The sequence below is a fragment of the Ictidomys tridecemlineatus genome, chromosome 7 (assembly GCF_052094955.1).
Source record: "Ictidomys tridecemlineatus isolate mIctTri1 chromosome 7, mIctTri1.hap1, whole genome shotgun sequence".
NCBI classification, from domain to species: domain Eukaryota; kingdom Metazoa; phylum Chordata; class Mammalia; order Rodentia; family Sciuridae; genus Ictidomys; species Ictidomys tridecemlineatus.
In genome coordinates this window covers 167925655-167946843 of record NC_135483.1, presented here as the reverse complement: position 1 = coordinate 167946843, position 21189 = coordinate 167925655, and the positions used below count along the sequence as shown (strand labels likewise).

The 21189-nt window shown below is 41.1% G+C and overlaps 1 long non-coding RNA gene across 2 annotated transcripts; it reads left to right on the top strand.

Annotated features, from left to right (window-relative positions):
- Nucleotides 1–472: 472 nt before the first annotated feature.
- LOC120893100 (uncharacterized) lies at nt 473–6550 on the top strand. Of its 2 annotated transcripts, none has more exons than XR_013423648.1 (3): nt 473–579; nt 2789–2918; nt 6012–6550. It is a non-coding gene; the product is annotated as an uncharacterized LOC120893100 (long non-coding RNA). The 2 variants fall into 2 exon arrangements; XR_013423649.1 differs by lacking the exon at nt 473–579 and adding an exon at nt 618–927.
- The last annotated feature ends 14639 nt before the right edge of the window (nt 6551–21189 follow it).

Genomic DNA, 21189 nt, shown 5'->3' with positions numbered 1-21189 from the left:
TGTCTCCCCTAATGCACTATGTTTTCTTATGCCACCATAAAAGGTTTTCTCAACCCAGGACCCATTTTCCCTGTCCAATGATATAAAATTTAAAGAGTTTCAAGGCTAATCTTTTATCCTTAAAGACTACATGTGGCACTCCGTCTCATACCTTCCATCATGGCTGATCTTTGTGGCCAAATATATTTATAATTATTCTGACGGTGAATTGGGTTTCTGTACAGTGTGGTTTCATGATGTCAGATGCCAGCAGGAAACTGAACGCTTAAATCAGTGATCCACATGTTTAAAACTATTTGAATGCTTGGCCTTGTGCAGCTCTGGTCTAAAAAGAAATGAGTAATTCGTGAGTCCTTGGCTTCCACTCCCTGAAATCTTTCAAATATGTCCTTGCTTTCCCTGGCCCTCCTGCAGTGACCACGTGGCATCACCCACATCCCAAAGCTCTTTATAAAATGCTTTTTATGTGCAAAAAGCAGCACAAATTCAGACTGCCTGAGCTGAGGGCAAGTGTGTGGTGTGCCCTGTTGCATAATATGCTGTTTCCCTGGGACACCTGAGCTGTTCGAATCCTAACAGGTGAGGAGGATTGTGATGTAAGAAGAGCACAAGACTGCAGGCCACCAGCAACCTGCCTTTCAATTTCCCCACTGCCTCTGCCTCTGTTATGTAACCTTAAACAAGTGATTATTTTTCCCTCTCTGTGTCTCAGTTACCTCATGTAAAACTAGTGAGCTAGACAAGGTCAGCATTTCTCCAACTGGGACCATAGACTGCCTACATTGGAATCACCAGGACTGCTGTTCATCAATGTGACCACCTGGGCCTCTCTCCTGTCCTACTGAACCATACTGTATAGCAGGAAAGTAAGGAGGAAGTTCAGAGAGTAGGAGAGATCCAGAGTCAATATTGTTAATAACTTTTCAGGTAAGTCTTAGACTTACCAAGATTTGGGATCCACTGGAAAAGATGATCTCTTAAGCACTGGCTACCAGGTGCCACATGGTGAGAGGCATGAGGGACCTCTCTGGGTTCTTTTGTAAGAGCAAATCCCCTACATGGAGCTCTGCCCTCAAGACCTGCTCACTTCTCAAAGACCCCACCTCTAAATGCCACCCTGGAGATAGATTTGAATTCGGAAGGACATAACATTCAGTCTATAGCAACTTTCCAAATCCTGAATATCTATTTGGTTCTTCTTTTATAATTTCAAACCCTTTAGTTATTTTTTCATCCTGTAGACATGGTTCCCTTTAGATCTTGGAATACATATTTGTGGTAACTAATTTGTAATCTGTATAATAAGTATAACATCTGGGCTTCATTAGAGGCAGTTTCTATCAGTGGCTTTCTTTCCCTGTGTATGAGCCATACTTTTATATTTCTTTGCATGTATTTTTCAAAAGATGAATATTTTAAGTAATATAATGTGTCAACTCTGGAAATCAGATGCCACTCTTTTCTCAGTGTTAGCTTTTTGATGTCCTTTGTTGTTTTTTTCATTGTTGTTGTATTTTAAAATGATGTTCCTGAACTAATTCTGTCCAGTCTATACTCTCTGTCCTACATAAGATGAGAGTCCATGCTTGGCTAGTTTAGAAGGCATCCAGTAATGAACAGAGATGCTGTTAAACACTTTGAACCAATGAGCCTCCTAACTTTGCTGTGTGTGTTGGGCACACCTTCAACACCCCAGCACGCCATTTCCAACTCTTCCTTTGCCTTCACTACCTGCTTCTGCAGAGACTTAGGGTCAACCCAAGGTGAGAGCTTAGGGCCTCCTAAGCCTTTCTTGAACATATACACAGCTCTGCACATGCAGGTGCACTTGTAGAAACATGGCAGAGCTTTTCAAAGCTCCCTATAGACATTGAATTCCATTTTTCCTTTGTGTTTTGTGGTCAGCCTCCCATTAGCCCCAGCTGGTATTGATGCTAATACAATGTTAATTTATAATTATAAATACAATGTTAATAAATTATTAATAATTTATAATTATTAATACAATGATAAGTGCTCTGTGGGTAAAGTGTTTGCACAAAGCAAACTGTGGGACAAATCAGACAAGGATAAGATCTGAGAATAAAGATTTTCGGTGAGATGCCCAACGGTCAAATAGTGGTAGTTCTCTGGGGATGGGGCTTTTGGGGAACTCTGAACTTGCTCTGCACCATGAAGTGGCTTCTAGGTTGCCATTTTCATTGCTATCACAATTTTAAAGCTGTTGATTTATAAGGCCTCCTGAAGCTGTGGGTGTGGGATGGGAATCCATTTGAAATATCACAAATCTTGTTCTTACTGAGAGAGATTCAGCCATTTTTCTTAAATAAACCCTCTTCGAGTTGTTGCAAGCTTTTAATTAATTTGCAGAGTTCTGAAAATGTTGATTTTGACAGTTCTAGCTGCTGGGTGTGTGGGAGACTCCCCCTTCTCGGGAGAACATCACTGAATCCCTTACCCTCCTGCTCCTCTCCAAAGAGCACCGAGCCAAAGAAGAGAGCCAAATTCAAAGGTTTTCTCCATCAATCCCCACAGGACACAGTGTCTACTTGCTGTTCCTGAGTTTACCCTGCCAATCAGCACCCGCCACATCCCCTTCGAAACCCTTCTTAAGCCGATAAGCACACGCTCTCTTCTCTCTGTCCTCTGCCCTCTTCCTCTTCTTCCTCTCCTCTATCCTTTCTCTTTCTCTCTGCCTCTCCTTTTCTTCCCCTTTAGGCAGCCCCCCAATAAAACCTCTTGGTTGAATCTCCATCTCTGGTGAGTTACTCGCCTTTCATTGGTGCAGAGACTCAGATGGGGCTCCCCTGCCTTTAAGCAGGACCCCTATTCCTCCAGAGATCACCACCTGAGCGGAGACCAACCTGCGCCCATCTTCTCGATCCCCTGCTTCGCATCCACCATCAGTCTACGAATTGGTGAGTCCCCCTCTTTGGACTCCTAAACCCGCCGAGGCCGTTGATCATCCAGCAGCCCCAGTGGTATCTTGCAGGGAGGAATACACCCCACACAGACCTTCAGGGTCGCCGTGGTCCTCTTGGAGTCTCCCCCTTTCAACAGGCCTCAGCCTGCTTGAGAACTGGCAGACCGCCTTCCCTCCTCCATCATGGGTCTCCTCTTTACCCCTCTCGGATGAAAACCCTGGTGCCAAGTGACCCATAGCTCCCAGGGCCCTCCAGGAGGGCACCTCACCAGAGGATTTTCGGTGACAACCATATCCTCGGCCTGAGGTCTCGTTCTGATATTTGGCTCAAGTGGGACGCCTCACCAGTCACCCTATCGTACCCTTCCTCATAGCCCCATGGGGGGGTGACTCCTCTCTGCCGGCTGACTCCCCTCTCCAATGCCGCCGACAACTTGGACATACTTGGCCTAACCCCGTAGAGATCAATCCCAAGAAATTGATAAAATTCTCTACTCAGGATTGGCCCAATTATCCCTTAGCTATCCAAAACCATTGGCCCCCTTTGGGTCCTTAGACCCCGCCATTTTGTGGGATCTCTACAATTCAGCGCACAGTCTGTCTGGCCACACCCTACTTCAATTAGGCTCCTTTGAAAGGTTGCTGGGGCAGAAGGGATCCTTAGGGTCCACGGTGCTCTTCTCCGTAGCAGACCTTTCACAAAATGCTTGGGTTCCTACCAGAGTTCCACCAACTCTGCCTCATACATAAAGGAGTTTCGGTACTTAACTCCAAGCCTATAGTCTCACTTTTCATGACATTTACATGATCCTGGCCAATACCCTTCTCCTAGAGGAAAGCAGGCGGATCTGGGAACAAACCCTTAATTATGCTGATGAGGTCCATCAAACCACCCGGCCAACCCGCTAGGCGCCCATGCAGTTCCTGATCAGAACCATAATTGGGACTACAATACCACCCAGGATTAGCCCTGGGGGACCAATTTTCCCCCTGCCTAGTTGCCTGGCTCAGAAGGCGGTAAAATTTGAAAAACTCCAAGAAATCATTCAGGACAAAAAACAAGAACCCTTCCACCTTCCTAGATAGTCTAAGGATCTCCAGCAATACACTAATTTAGACCCTGAAACCCTCGATGGGAGACAGCTCCTAATGACCTATTTCTTCTCCCAGAGCTACCCTGACATTCGGGTGAAACTTAAAAAAAATGGAACAGGGACCCTTGACCCCTCAGACTGAAGTCCTGGCACAGCCTTTAAGGTGTACCACAACCTGGATGAGAAAGACAGAAGGCAAAAAACCCAGACGCTGGCACAGGCTCTACAGGTCCTACCCCTGGGCCCTGTTTTAAGAGGAACACTGGGCACGAGAGTGCCTGAATCCCAGGCCACCTATGCGTCCATGCCCTAAATGCCAATTAAGGGGTCACTGGGCCATGGACTGCCCCGTTCCCTGAAGGGGAGCTGGATCTGCCCCAAGCCCAGACCTAGATCTTTTGGGTATGGCCATAGACGACTGAAGGGGCCTTGGGACTCCCTCCCCGATGACCACCATCACCTTTCAGGAGCCCAGGGTCACTGTTATGGTGGATTGACGCCTGACTAACTCCCTTTTAGACACAGGGGCCACTTATTCAGTCTTGAGGGAGTTTGGGGGACCCACTGTTCCATCCTGTTCTCCCATTGTCAGGGTAGAGGGACAAACAATCCTTCCCCTAAAAGCCCCACACTCTCTTGTAGGTTTTACCACCATCCTTTCTCCCACCAGGTTTTGGTAATGCCCCAATGCCCCATTCCCCTATTGGGAAGGGACATCTTAGCCAAATTCCATGCCTCCATCACACTCCATCCCAGCCTTTCTTTACACTCACCCTTGCAGAAGCAACCCACACATCCATAGGCTCCCCTCCTTCTCTCCCTCTGGAGGTAAATCCTCAAGTTTGGGACACTTCCACCCCCTCTCTGGCTCACTGTGTCCCTGTCAGAGTTCATCTTAAGGACCCTCAGCATTTCCCTTGTCAACCTCAATACTCTCTTCCAACTAGCAGTCCTCAGGGTCTACAGCCCATTATTAAGGACCTATGGCGCAAGGGCTTAATAAGACCCACCCACGCCCCTTACAACACTCCAATTTTGGTCGTACAGAACAGTACCAAATACCCCTCTCAAGCCAGGCTCCTTTCCCGCCCACCACGCTCGAGGACAATTCCCAGGAGCCAACTGGCAATTGGATTTCACACACATGCCCAGGGTCTAGAGGTATCTCTATCTCCTCGTCCTTGTAGACACTTTCTCAGGATGGGTGGAAGCTTTTCCAACCACCAACCAAAGGGCATCCACAGTCACCTGTTTTGCTCTCAGATATCATCCCAAGATTTGGGGTCCCTCCCTCCTTGCAATCAGATAATGGCCCCAAGTTTACCTCTCAAATCACACAATGCATTGCAGAGGCTCTCCACATTCCCTGGAATCTACACATCCCTATCATCCCACCTCTTCAGGCAAGGTAGAATGTGTTAACCGCACCTTAAAGGAGACCCTCACCAAGCTCTCCCTGGAACTACATCTCACCTGGGTCAAACTTCTCCCGGTAGCACTGTTTGGCCTTTGAGCACTTCCCAAAAGGCCAACTCAAATGTCCCCTTTGAAGTGATGTATGGACAACCACCCCTACCACCTGGGATGACTCCTTCACTCTGCGTCCTTCCAGAACATCTCAGTCATCCCCTTCTAAGTTTTGTCTGAACACAGATTTGGAAACACCAGGAAACTGTAAAGATGCCTTTTTTACAGTGCCATTCCATCCTGACTCTTGTTACCTCTTTGCCTTCACATGGGAAGACCCTACATCCTTTAGGTCTCAACAGCTGACATGGACAGTCCTACTCCAAGGCTTCAGAGACAAGCCTTGACACAGGATCTAACTGCTTATGACTTGGGGGATTAGTACTCTCTTACAGTTGGATAGAAGCCTTCCCTACTCAAGGGAAACTGCTGACACCGTCACCTCCATCCTCATTGAGCAGATCATTCCCAAGTTTGGACTTCCTATCTCCATCCAGTCTGACAACGATCCGGCCTTCATTTCTCAGGTTGTTCAACTAGTCTCCAAAGGCTTCAACATCACTTGGAGGCTCCACATCCCCCACCGACCCTAATCCTCAGGTAAGGTTGAGAGGCCTAATGGCATTCTCAAGGATCATCTCACTACTCTTGCCATTGAACTCAGGCTGTCCTGGCTGCCCCTAGAACCCCCTCAGGCCGTAGCCCCTTTGTGCTACTCTATGGGCGCCCTTTCTTAATCAACCAAAGCTTCCCAGTTACTCTTCCTCCCCTTGTGTCCTACCTGCCCTACCTCACACTTCTACACAAACTCCTAAGGGAACATGCAGACCGATGTCTTCCTGTGCCATCTGTTACCTCTGTCCCAATGCATCCAGGAACTGACCCAGTCTTACTTAAGTTTTCTCGCCAACCCTCTCCTTCTTTTACTAATCATTAATCTCTCTCAAGCTTCTATCCCAACCCACAGATAGGGCTTCTACATCCAAGAAACATGGCAGCAGATGGCACCACCCGCTCACAGTTTATGGGTCAAAGCAATTGCCCTTCCACTGGCTGCAATTGGGCAGTCATCCTTAACATTACTGGATTCAACCAGTCCACTTTGTCCCACTTATGTTCAGTAATGCTGTGCTTCATAGCAGACCAAACTGAGGAATCCTGTAAGCACTCACCTGACATTTATGGCAGGTGCCCTTATAATTCATGCAAGAAAGACATCCTAGATGAACCTTGCTATGGGAATCAAGCATACACCAAATTAACTATGGGACCTGAAATGGGCTTCTGGTGTTGATGCTTCTCCTCAGGGATCTCCAGCTACTTGCTACCTCGGAGGACACCTATCCCTTACATGAAGGCCTCACTAACGGCTGAGGGAACTTCATCACTGTGGATACGGAGCTACAAAATGGAAACACAACTGGGGAACTTCACTAGCCTGTCACCCAGGGTTTCTAGGCCCATTGGCTTTTGTGTGCCTCTTCCCGACCACTGGTCTCTTCTCAGCCAGTCCCTCTCACTGGACTTCTGGCCAGAAGCTAATGTGGTGTCTCCTCTTCCCTCTTCTTCTCCTTGCCTTCGGGTATCTTTGGTGTTTTAGGCTCATCATGTGGCACAGCTGGTTAGTGGAGTTCATGGAGTCCCTCCAACAGGACAGCTGGCTGATTCCCCTCATTTGCAAGGACAAGGATTGGATCTAGACTATCCATGACCTATGGCTTTGAGGAACTTTCATCGATTTCATTCCCAAGGAAACTCACATTTTCAGCACCCTGGCCTTTACAGCTATGCTTCTCTTGTCCCCGAAACCTGACCATTCCTCCCTTCCTTCACACTCCTCGTCCCTCTCCAGCAGGAAGTAGCCAGACAATCTCATCACTCCGCTCCCAACACAAAAAAAGGGAGTAATGTTGGGTATGTGGGAGACTCCCCCTTCTCACGAGAACACCACTGAATCCCTTACCCCTCCCCCCCTCTCCAAAGAGCACCAATCCAAAGAAGAGCACCAAATTCAAAAATTTTCTCGACCAATCCCCGCAGGACACAGTGTCCATTCGATGTTCTGGAGTTTACCCTGCCAATCAGCACTCGCCATGTTCCCTACACAACCCTTCTTAAGCCAAAGCTTGTAAGCACACACTCTCTTCTCTCTCTCTCTCCTCTGCCCTCTTCCTCTTCTTTGTCTCCTCTCTCTACCCTTTCTCTTTCTCTCTGCTCTCTTCCTCTGTCTCTTTCTCTCTGCCTCTCCTTTTCTTCCCCTTTGGGCAGCTCCCCCAATAAAATCTCTTGGTTGAATCTCCATCTCGGGTGAGTCACTTGCCTTTCACTAGCTGCTTATATGGAGGAGCTGCCTTTTGAAAGTAAAAAAGAGAAAATGTAATTTTTCCTTAACCCTCATCAATTCAATGTTGAGACAGAATCCTCTGCAATAACAGATAAGTAAACAAAAGAAAAGCAAGTGTGTGGTGTTAGGAGTCTGCGTTAAATATATTTCAACAAGGAACAATACATTTTAGAAAAATGACAAGACAAAGGAAAAGCAGCCCCAGGCTTCCCGGGTGGGAAAAGTGTGGGAAGGTAAACTTGTGAGAAGAAGTTCTGCTCGAAGGTTCCTCTGGCCCCAGGTCTCTGACATGATGAGCAAGCAACATGAAGGATTCACATCCAGTCTTTAGGTGGGGAAAGGAAGGAGGAAGGTAGAAAGACCTTTTGCCTCTGAGAATTTCTGTCCCATTTTTAGACAAATAGCAAGAAGGCAAAGCTTTCCTTTGAGTTTTGATTGTCTTCAGCTCAACATATTCTGGGGAGAAATTTGATTTCCTTCAGATGTCTTCATTTCACTATTCTAGAACCTTCCCACCCTCCTCCCTTCTCCTTACTTATTTTCTTTTCTTTTCTTTTTTTTTTTTAATTTACCTCTTGGCCTTCTCTGAAGTCCATCTCACCTTGTGTATGCTTAAGCCCAGAATTTCAGAGGTCCTGGGCAGTCCTCAGTAGTGAGTGACTGGTGCTAATCCTCCAGGTGGATGTTTCTGAAAAGTCATCTGGTATCTTCTCTGAGGTCTTAGGAAAGTCTAGCTATCTTTGCTTAATGTGAAAACCTTATAGTGCACCTTTGGTTAGCCTGTCTTCCTGCCCTGCCTCACTCTTCCCACTCCTGCCTCATAAGGTCACCTCCCACAAAACCCACTGACTCTCAAGTCCTTGCTCAGGTGCTACTTTAGGACCCAAACTGAGACTGCTGCAGTTCTAGCGATCTGTGTTTAGCTGTGGCACTCACAACTTACGGTGGTGCTCTGCTCTACCATGTTTGCTGGATTTTAATCAACTCTGGATATATTAAATAAGAGTATGTGGCATTCGTGTGTATCCTAGCATAAAAGGGAAATAGGCTTTACAAAGGGGTGTTCTTACACACCATCATCTCTAGGACAGAAAAAGGACGACCAGTACAAGGAGTTGGGAGGAAAAAAAAACAAAAACAAAAAACAGGTTCTCTCCATTTCACAATCCCTCTGCTCCTTAACCTAGATTTTGAATCAGAAGAGCAGTCTCCCTTGCACTGAGTTCCTCCTGTGACCAGCGAGGATGCAGCAAGTTCTTTCTCTGCTGAGCCCTCAGGTAATCATCATAGGGCCATAATAATGATTCGGAGGTCACCAGCCACAGAAGCAGTGGTCACCATGATGCTCTGCTGACCTCACAAGGCATTTTGCAGTCCCTTGTCTCACAGAGCCTTCACCACAACCATGGAAAACCTAGATGACTCCAGCTAACCAGCTACCCCCATGGGGGCATGCGTCTGATACCTTCGTCAGATGCTAAAAGGCCACTGTGTTTGTCTAAGTTGAATTTTGATTTACATAAAGTACATGAAAGAATTCCAAATGTTCTTTTTAACTGTGAAATCTCACTCTCAGTATCCTTCCATCTAGAGATTCTTGTTGCTACTCCAAGTGGCCAAGAGATGCACTAGCCATGGGGACACATGGTTACTGTTACCAGAGGCCCACAGAAAAATAGGAGTTTCTGCCAAGAAGCCTAGCAACAGACCCTGGAAAAATCTGAGGGGTCCATGTCATCCCCTCATATGCAGGTAAGGGGTGACTCACCTGCCAGGAAGGAGCCTTTTAGTTATTGCTAGACAGAGGTGTGACCTGTCTCACTGGTAGAACTAGAGAAAACACAGGTCAAATCCCTGCATTCAGGGACCAAAATCCATCTCCCAACTAAACTTAGAAGAAATTACTTTTAAAATAGTAAAGAAGTACTGGATCTACTTTGTGGGGCTAAGATGCAATTTTCTATGCATTTTTAATAACTAGTATCCATTGATGCTGAGATGTCAATTCCTTCTCACTAATAATGGTGAAGCCCTTTACCAAGGGTGGCTAGCATAGGCTGGACACCTAATAAGAACCACAGGTTCTAGTTTGTCAGAAATACCATGTGTCTGGAACTTCACATTGATTATCCCTTAACCTTCAGATGTATTCTGTAAGGTAAGTATTACCCCTGGCAGTCCCCATTTTCCATGTAAGGAAATTGCCCTTCTGAGAGGCCAATTTGCCTGACTTAGCACGTAATATTCAATAAATGAGTATTTGTATGAATGAACTAATGAAAATGAAAGAATGGATGAAATTAATTAATTAGATGAAATGGTAAGTTGGATTGTTCTAGACCTGGTCTTGTAGTTAATGCTTATTACCTCATGCCAGGCTGCTGTTTTCCTGATGATGAATCCAAAATACAAATTTCAGAGAACTCTCATATTTTCCCATATGAAATGCCTTATGGTTTTGCTCTTTTACAGATATCTTTGGCCCAAATAAAGATACTGTGTATTTCTGCCCTTAATATTCTACCACTTAGAACTGCTTTTAAACTTGAAAAACACTTGAATTTGAAAAGAAAATGGATTTTTGTTTTCATCATAAAAATAATAAAAAATCATTACAGAAAGATTGATCAAACAGCAAATAATATAAATATCAATTTATAAATATACATAATATCCCTTTGGAAGAATAACCATTTGTTAGTATTGTGGTGCACTGTAAGAACTTCTTAGCTTCTTTCTATACATAGGTCTTTGCCGGGATTGGGGAGGGGGGAATATGTTTTTTCCCCAGTATTCTTCCTCTTACTCATTTTTTCTTAAAAAAAATTTGGCTCTCCTATAACCTTCTTAAACATCATCTTTAACTATTGCACAAACAAGATACTTATTGCATGAGTATCTCCAATCACTTGGGAAAGAATCCATGTCCAATAACTAGAAATTAGTTAAATATATCTACCTGAAAACATCTGGTGCAAGGTATTTTCAAAACTTAAATTTATTTCTTTAGGAGGGGCAGATATGTATGTAAAATTCTTCACCCTAAAATTTATAAGCTCTTTCCTCTATTGCCTTCTGACCATAAAAATCATCTTGTTTAAAAAGAAAAATTATCTTGTTTGGTAAAAGCCATCCATTTGTCTCCCAAGCACTTGCTATTTAACTCTTCAATGTTCACAACTGCCTCAGCACGCTGCCATGTGAGAAAAGACGGCACATCCTGCCAAAATCTCCAATGCCAAGGGCTTCTAAAGAAATGACAGTTTTCCTGTGTTTATTGCAACAAGTTAAACAACACAGTTCAAAAAAACATAAAGGCAAAGCTAAATATATCCCTCTCTTCCACTTCCACCCCCTGAGGTGACCAATGGGAACAAGGCAGCATGCACCCTTCCACCTTTTTCCTCCTTACTGGCTCATGACTTCAGCATAAGCATTCATAAGTTGGAGATTATTGATTTTTCAGTTGTAGATGGACACAATATCTTTATTTTACTTACCTTTATGTGGTGCTGAGGCTCCAACCCAGCGCCTCATGCATGCTAAGCAAGCACTCTACCACTGAGCCACACTCCCAGCCCAATATTGAAGATTCGTATAGAAATGTTTCTAGATGAAATTACATGGGTTTGGGAATTTGCTTTATTTATTTATTTATTTATTTATTAACTTAATTTAACGAACTTGAAGTACAGAACTTATATATAAATATGCACATCATTTTACCTATAGAGGATTATATTTCATGTGTTAGAATATTTTTATTTAATTAAAGGAAAGGGCTTATTTGGACTCAGAGTTTCAGGGGTTTCAGTTCAATTGTTTTCATTCTTTCTACTGGCTATACGATATTCCACAGTATGAATGGACTCTGAACTGTTTATCCATTTCCTTATTGCTAGACATCTAGTTTGTTTCTAGTTTTTTTTTTGTCACCACAGAAATGCCACAGTGCCCATCTTGTACTCCTATTCTTACCTTCTGTTGCTTTCATCTCTATGACATTGTTTCTCCAGAATGGGATTGCTGGGCCAAAGGGCATATGAATTTTTGGTTTTAAAAGATGTAAGGAAAGTGCTTCCTTCAAAAATTGTAAAACTTTACCACTTCAATGTATAAGAATTTCCTTTTGCCTGTATCTCCATCAACAGAAGGCGTTTTCATACCAATCAAACCAACTCTTGTTAATAGTTCAAAAGAGAGATCTTCATTCCCACTTCGACTTGTACTTTGTTTAAATATCTCTCGTGTTCTATTGACTATTTAGAGTTACTCTTTTAAGAAATATTTATTCATTTCGTATGCTTATTTTTTTCTATTAGTTGTATATAGAAAAATAATCATATTCCAACTATTTACTTCTTTTCCTGCTGTTATTGTTTTTTTTTGTTGGTTGGTTGGTTGTTGGTTTAGGGGTTTGGTTTTTGGTTTGGTTATGGGGGCACTTTACCACTGAGCTCTATCTCCAGTCTTTTTTTAAAACAGGGTCTCACTAAGTTACTGAGGCTGGCCTCTAACTTGTGATCCTCCTATCTTAGCTTCCCAAATCACTGGGATTACAGGTGTGTGCCACTGCACCCATCTATTTTTTCAACTCTATCATTTGCCCTCTGAGTTTGTTTAGTGTATCTTTTGCCTTGCACAGAAGATCTAAAAACTTTTTAAATTTTAATATTTCTGACTTTTCTAGCTCTTCTCTTGCCTCTTAAGTTCAGAAGTTCTTCCCTATCTTCCAAGTCATATTAGATAAATCTCCCAGATTTTTTCTAATACTTTTACTGATTTTTAATTTTCTTACATTTATATCTTTAATTCATCTGCAATTTATTTTAGAATACTGTGTGAGATAGAGACCTAACCTTATTTTCTCCAAGAGAAATAATTAGTGGTTTCACTTGGCCCCTTTTATCAAATGAGTTGTCCTTTTCTACTGAATTGAAATATCATTTTTGTGATACATGCTATATTCTGTTTCACTACTTGTCTATTCCTATGCCAAAACCACATTGATCTGTTTTCTGAAATTATAGTATGTTCTAATATCTGGAAACAAGACCATAACATAGTGGTTAAGCATACTGGCTTTGGAGTCAGATTATCTGAGTTAAAATCCCAGCTCTAACATGTTGTAGCTGCATAGTAACATTTCTAAGCTTCAATTTTATAATCTGTGAAATAGAAAAATAAAAACCACTTCATATGATTTTATGGAGATTAACTAAGTTAATGTATATAAAATGCTTAGAACACTGCACAATTAATCATAGTTACTAGGGCTGGGTTGAGTTCTCAGTGCTGGAAGTTACTGTTTTTCATGCTTTCTTCAACTACTCTTGAAAATTCATTCTTCCATATGAACTTTAAGAAGTTTCATACAATTCAAAAAAATCTTATGAAATTGCATCATACACACACACATATTAGTTTGGGGCTAATGGGTTTTATACTAAAAAATATGACTTCTTTCCATTTATTCAGATCTTATTTTATGGAAGTTAATAAGATTTTGTTGTTGTTTCCTGAGATTCTTTGCCTCTGTTGTTATATTTACTCTTAAGTATTTTATAATTTTCTTATTTGTAGGTGAAATCTTTCTTCTCAATTCCATTTTCAAGTACTTATTGAAACATATAGGAAAGGTTTATTTCTTCTTTACCAATTGTTTATTTTTAGTTTTTCTGTTTTATTCCACATGCTAGTACTGTAAAGATAATGTTAAGTAAAAATGATGGTAGCTGGCATCCCTGTATGTTGTCTTCTTTCAATCAAAAATGCTGGCCAACTGCAACTTGTAATTATATTTACTATTAATTTTTAGAAAGCAGACTCTCATATTTAAATAAGCTCATTTCATTTCTATTGTGTTTATGGTTTTATTAGGACTAACTATCCAATGTGTCATCTAATGTATTTCCAGTTTCTACTGATATGGTCAGACTTTTTTTCCCCCAAATTAATTAATTAAATAAATGGTGTTGGTAGAATCTTTTTAAATTTTTTTTTGTAATTGTAGATGGACAGCATGCCTTTATTTTATTTGTTTCATTTTTATGTGGTGCTAAGGATCGAACCCAATGCCTCCCTCACATGTGCTTGGCAAGTGCTCTGCCACCGAGCTACAGCCCAGCTCCTGTTGGTAGAATCTTGTTTGTAAGTCATTCTTGCAAATATAGAATAAATTCTATATGGGTATAATGTATTATTGTTATGATACATTACTGGGTTCTAAATGCTATTTTATTAGATCATTCCATCTGTATTCATTAGTGAGCTTTTTGTTTTATACTATATCAAGTTTCAGCATTAATATTATACTCACATGGTTAGAATCATTCCAACATTTTCCATGGTCTGGAATAGTTACATAATGTTAAAAGTCTGCTATTTAAAGGCTAACTAGAATTCAGCTATAAAAAAAAAAAACTAGGTCTTAAAGCCTTTTCTTTAATAGTAGGTCTGTAATCACCAACCCTGTATCTTCCATGGCAGCATTTCCTAACTTTACTGATGGATAGCAATCACTCAAGTGCGTACCACACCCCCATCTTTTTTTTTTTTTAAACAGTTCTGGGATGGAACCCAGGGCCTGTGCATTCTAGGCAAGTGCTCTACCACTAAGCCACACCTCCAGTCCTTGACAAATATAGAATTATTAAGCCCCTTCTCTGAAGATTCTGATTCACAGGCTCTGGGATAGGGTCAGCTGTAGAAATTTATAGATTTAAATATAAATGATTCTTATCACAACTCTGTGATAATTAGTCTAGTTAGGTTTCCCAGTTAATGTTGAGCTAATTTGGGTAGTTCTATTTTGCAAGAAAATTATTCATTTCTTCTAAGTTTTATAATTTGTTGCTATTGAGTCATGTATAGCATTATCCTATAATTCTTCTAATTTCTGACATTTCTGTAGTTATGTTCCCTTTCTCATTTGAAATATCAGATAATTTTGCTTTCTCTCTTTTTCCTTTAATTAAATCCTCAAGAGACTTATCTGTTTATCAACTTTTACAAAGAACCAATTTTCAGATTTACTTAGACTTTGTATCATTTTAAAATTCCTATTTCACTTCAGTGACTTTCTGTATAAGTTTCCTCTTAGGTTATAGGCACTCAGTATCGTGTGCTATACACTGTGATTTAACACTATACAGTTAAATGGATATACTTATCCATGTTGATTTAACCATATATTTCAAGATTCCTTTTGTATCAGTGTTTTCTCCTCTAAATATCTTCCCTTATCTAGAGGTCTTTGGATTTTTTTTTTCTTGGTTGATTTCTTTAAATCTTTCCTAAAGTAAATTTCTAGGTTGTTTGTTGCTGTTGTTTGTGTTTTTGTTTGGGGGGTGGGTGGTAATGGGGATTTAACCCAGGGATGCTTTACCACTGAGCCACATCCCTAGTCCTTTTTATGTTTTATTTAGACACAGGGTCTCCCTAAGTTGCTAAGAGCCTCACCAAATTGCTGAGTCTGACTTTGAACTCCTCCTGCCTCGGCCTTCAAAGTCACTGGGATTACAAGCATGTGCCCCCACACCCAGAAAATTCCTAAGATTTTTTTAAGGTCTGTTCTGATTATTTTATTTACAATTCCTCTCTAAGCCTGTTGTCCTGAGGTGTAGTGTGCTTATCCTCTGTAGGTTCTCTCTAAGTTCTTGAAGATACTTTAGCAATGGCAGCCAGAGAGTGGAGGAAACCCAACAGTCTCTGATCCTCGGCCCACCGCACTGGAGAAAAGGTTCCCAATGCCCTTCTGGGCAGTTGAGAGGATATCACTTTTTCCTGGGAACCAGTGGAGGGGACCACCCAACATTGCTCATCAGCTTCCTAGGGACCAAAAAGCGCAGGTACATTCATGCTAACTGATGTCAGCCTTCTCACTGAGTGCTCAGGGATATCCATGGACTAACCCCTCCCAGGTTTCAAATCTTCCCCCAGACTTTATCTGGTTTCTCTCTGACTTTAGGGTGTGAGTGGGAAGGGAAGCTCAGCGACAGGTCTCTGGGTCATGCCCTTCAGACCCCATCTGCTTCCCAGCCCCAGCTACTAGTTATCCCAGAGAGGTTTCAGGCTGGAGTTACTAGCAAAGAAAGGTGAAGCTTGTTGAACCATCAGCTTCCCAGCATTCCTTGTTCCATGTTTTACATATACCTTAATTATGTAAACACTGCAAAGATTTAAAATTGTCATTCACTGATACAATGTGTCCCTTCCTCACACAGCTCCCTTGCTTTACCCAATTCTCCCCAACCCAATTCCACCTCCCTAAAGAGCTTCTGCTTGGTTGATGCAACAATAAATCCAGTTCCAAAGGACCTGGTCCAGAAAACACTATAAACATTTGTGTGTTCCAACACCCTTTCTCTGCAATCTTCAAGTGGAAGGTAAAAGAATCCAATAATTTGCCTCAGCTCTCATAAAGGATGTAGGTTTAGCCAATCAGAGGCTTTCATCCTGGGCTTGGGCTCTGGTGGTGGTGACATAAAGATCTAGGGATGGCTGATAATTTGTTCTTGTTGACAGCACCAGTATCATGAATCTAGTGATGACAGTAAAAGGTGTTGAAACCCCAGCCATGTCTATTACAGCCAAACCTCCTTGGTTCCTGTTTTCCAAACCTGATTCTGTGAGTTGCCTAGCACTTTCTTTTATTTGTGCATCTGGGGTTGATTTCTAATTTCCGATGTTTACAATCCAAAGCCCTGAGGGGTTCAGAATACCAGAAAAGTTCTGAGTCTGGGAATGGCTTCGAGTGCTGTGCCTCAAACCAAATCAGCTTGATTTTGCAAAATCCTTGATGGTATGCTAGGCTACTGAATATGGCTTCAGCCAGTTCCATACAATACCAAGTTTTTATCACCATCCCTTTAAACGCCAATGTCCCAGTCACTGGGATCCCTGAAATGGCCAACATTATTATTTTATAATAATAATAATAATAATATTATTATTATTATTATTATTATTATTTGCAGCACTGAGGATCCAACACAGGGCCTCACACATGCTAGGTGTCTACCCCTGAGTTACAGCCTGACCCACCAACATTCTTAATGAAAAGCCATCAGATTGGGTCATATAAGTAAGGAAATATAATATTGAAGATTTTTTTGTTCATATTTTTATTTTGAGATAAAAATCTCTTGATTTTGCAACAACAACCTCTGGGACATTATTGGCTTTAGTACAAGAAAATACACAATATTAAGATGATAAAAAATCAGGCTGAAACTGGGTAAAACAATCTGGTAGATATTATTAGTGGTTATCATAATGGGAATATTTTTATTTTATTTTCTTCAGATTCAACCACTTTTTTTAAGGCTATAATTCATTTAGTCCCAACTCTCTTCTTTTTCTTCCTCTCTGCACCTAAGCTAAGAAAACAGTAAAAACCCAGGAGATATTTCAGCACCAAAAGCATTGGAGAGTGAGAATAGTTTATTTATAAATTTCTTATATGAAATTTCTCATCCTACATCACCACCCCAATACAAACCCACAGAGGTAGTGTTCCTAAAGATAGTTGATTTGATTAGTGCATATACCATGCATTGCATTTCTAAATTAATTATATTCTTCTAATAGACATGGGTTATAGAACACCCAATTTCCCTCTGGTTTCAGCCTTTAACCTCCATGACTTTTGCTATTTATTTAAATAAACAAATAATCAGGATAATGACCCACATTTATCTTTGTCAACCCCATGAGATTGCATGCTTTTTAAAAAATTTTTTGTAGTTGTAAATAGACAGCATGCCTTTATTTTACGTGCTTATTTTTATGTGGTGCTGAGGATCAAACCCAGTGCCTCACATATGCAAGGCAAGCACTCTGCCACTGAGCTACAGCCTCATTGCTTTTAATCTTTCTGGCACATTATGATAGAAAAAAATTCAAATTAGGTCAAACCATCAGGAACTGCCCATCATTTTTTTCCTCTTGTAGAATTAATTTTACTGATGTAAACTTTGGCATTTTGTCTTGGTCAGATAATAAAGTATATCGTAAGGAATGGCCCTAGGAAAGTTGTTCTTGTAACATACATAAATATGGTGTCAAGGACTATGTCATGGACATTATCCACTGATTGGCCCTATTATTCATAAAAATCACTATTGTCCCCTCATAAAGAGTAACAGAATGCAGTGTGGGCTGCCTCAGCTGTCCTTACACTTCAGCCAAAGGACAGTTGTCAGAATAATGGATTTTAACACTCCCTGCAGACAGGTGTTTGGAAATCATCACATCTACCCCTAGGACCAAACCCAGAATGAGGTGCCCAAACATTTACCTCTGTGGAAAGGGCTCTAAATGTGACATGGGGACAGAAGAAAGGACCCAAGGTAAATATACACAGACCATTCAAGAAAGAAAGAAAGAAAGAAAGAAAAAAGCAGCTCATCCCAGGAGAGAAATACACCAAAGAATTGCATTCCAACCAGAAGTCCTCCTGGCCTTGGCAATGGTGGGAGGCCCAGTCTGCCTTCCTGCTTCTGTTGGGCAGCCCCAGGAAAAAACTGCTTCTGACAATTATTGTCAGTCTGAAAAAATTTTTCCAACCTCACTTGTTGGCATCTTGGGACAGAAATAGGAGCTAGATTGAGTTTTGCTTCTCAGCAACTATTAACCTGCAAACTGAAGGTCAGTCTGCATGATGAAGATAAAAGAATTTTTGTATTCAAATCAAAATATGAATGAAAAAGGAATGATAATAATCATAACAGAACCTGTTTCTTAGGGGTATGAGGAACAAATGAGGTGCTATATGTAAAGCCCCTGTTTAACACATAGAAAATCTTGTGTGATTATTATTAGCAGTTACAAGTGCTACCTCTAGTGTCAGCCAAAATGAACTGGCCTTAAGATATCATTTAAATGGTCAAGGCACACAATAGTCAAGCTGTGGAACTAACCTAGATGCCCTTCAATAGATGACTGGATAAATAAAATATGGTACATATATGCAATGGAATATTACTCGGCCATAAAAAAGAATGAAATGATGGCATTTGCTGGCAAATGGATGAAACTGGAGACTATCATGCTAAGTGAAATAAGCCAATCCCAATAAAACCAAGGCTGAATGTTTTCTCTGATATGCAGATGCTGATTCACAATAGGCAGTGGGGAGGGAACAGTGGAGGTTCACCAGATTGGACAGGGGGAAAGAGGGATATGGAGGGGGAATGGGAATGAGAAAGATAGTAGAATGATTGGGTTTCTAGCTTCATATATGAATACACGACCAGTGTAATTCCACACCATGTACGACGACAAGAATGGGAAGTTATATCCCATGTATGTATGATATGTCAACATACATCCTACTAAAAAGAACAAATAAAATAAATAAATGGCCAAGGCATCCAGTCTAGCAGAAAAGAGAGGAGAGGAGGAGGAGGAGGAGGGTAGTAGGAAAGAGGGGAGGGGAAAAGGGATTGATAGAAAATGAGGAAGAAAACAAGGACATAAAATCTGGAGCCTAAAGATATGACTTAAAGATTATCTTTTAAGATCTGCCATTTGTCTTGTGAATTGGTCTAAAATTTCACTAAATCCAATCTAATAGATGACATTTTGATAAATACTTGCTAATCAGAGAACAGGAAATTCCTAAAGAGGTTAGGAAATTATGTCAAGAGGTGAACAAATCCATAGACACAGATATTGTATGTATGTGTGTTAGAATCAACAAAAACAAACATTGTTTTATTACTAAATTCTTAGGGACTTCTTATCAGTTTCTCCTCAAACAAAAGACACTGTTCTATGGGAAAAGTGATAAGAAAACCAGAGCACATGATGTTCTTAAGAGAGAGTTGTCCTTCTATTTCCAATGATGGCAGGCTCATTTTATAATCATTCCTTTCACTGAAAATAAATAGAGGCATGCATCATTTTTATGGACTTCCATAATGGGCTTTTTTGGCACAAGGAACACAAACATGAATACATTGTGGTCCCATGTTCAGAGTTCATTAGGAATATGCAACATGGGGACTATCACACATAATTGCAGTAGTGATACACACACACACACACACACACACACACACACACACACACACACACACACACAATCAAGTAGGATGATTTTCACCAGTAAAGGCTTTTAGAAGAAACTGGATTTTGAACTGTGCCTGAAGGATACTGGGGAAGGTCTTCCAGGTAGACACTGAAGCAGCTTTTCAAGAGGCAGGAATTCACATCCTGGGTAGGAACAGCAAGTGAATCAGCTTGACTAGAATAGAAGAGCTCTAATGAGGAAAGTAAATTCTAGATTCCCTTATTGGAAAGAATCATAGCTGATACTTTCATATGATCCTCACAGTGATAGCACAGGACCTTTTATAAATAGGTAATAAATAAATTCTGGTGGGTCCACTAAGTCTACCTAACTCAAAGGCAACCTGTATTTTATGGAGGACTTACCGTAATAAGAAATGAATTGAAAGAGACTCGGCAGGTGGGGTGGAGAGGTAAACCATCACTTGGAGGGAATATTGTTGGCCTTCAATTCTGAGAAAAAAGAGAACTGAAACTAAACTAAAAAATCTGAACAAACTCTTCTTGGTACTCCTGTTTATTTTTGGTCTGTCAAGCCAAAGACAAGAGATGCCCAGAGGAATTCTCCCGAGATTCTGGATCTGAAAGACACCAGTGACTCCAATATTGAAAGCCTTTTCTGTCTCTACTTTTTCAACTCCTTGGCGTGTTTAAACAACATGGATGGCTCTCCTTTCCTCAAGCTACTTTTCTACCTGGTGGAGGAGGAGGATGGGACTTGTCCAAGATTTGAACTGGCTCACGAAGAACCTCCTGTTTTCCTTTTCTTAATATGAGGGTTCCTTCTTAAGCAATTAATTCATGGTCATATTTTATGTACTTACAATCATTTTTAGATTACATATGAAAATATTCATGTTAGTCATCTGCCTTAGTTGCTGTGCATGAAACTGGATTTTGAAGCAAGTTTTAATCCAGTTTAATGACAATTATTTTGATTTTAGGAGTTCATATTAATGCTTGTTTTTCTGAAAAGAAGAAGAGGAGGAGGAGGAGGAGAAGGAGGAGAACTCACAATTCCTAAGGCTATCAATTTGAATACTTGGACTGTACTGTTTGATACAGATTTAAAATCACATGGCATGACTAGTTTCATTGCCTACAGAAAACTTTCTTCTAGATCTTTTCTTTGGACATAAACACAGAACCTGTATTGTAATATAGAACGGAAACATTCCAGAAAAATAATCCTCCAAATGTATCTAAATTGCTAGTTTAGCTGTAAGATTCAACTATTTTCCCTCAAAATTACCCCAGGGCACAATGAACTCTCATGGGGTTTTCCA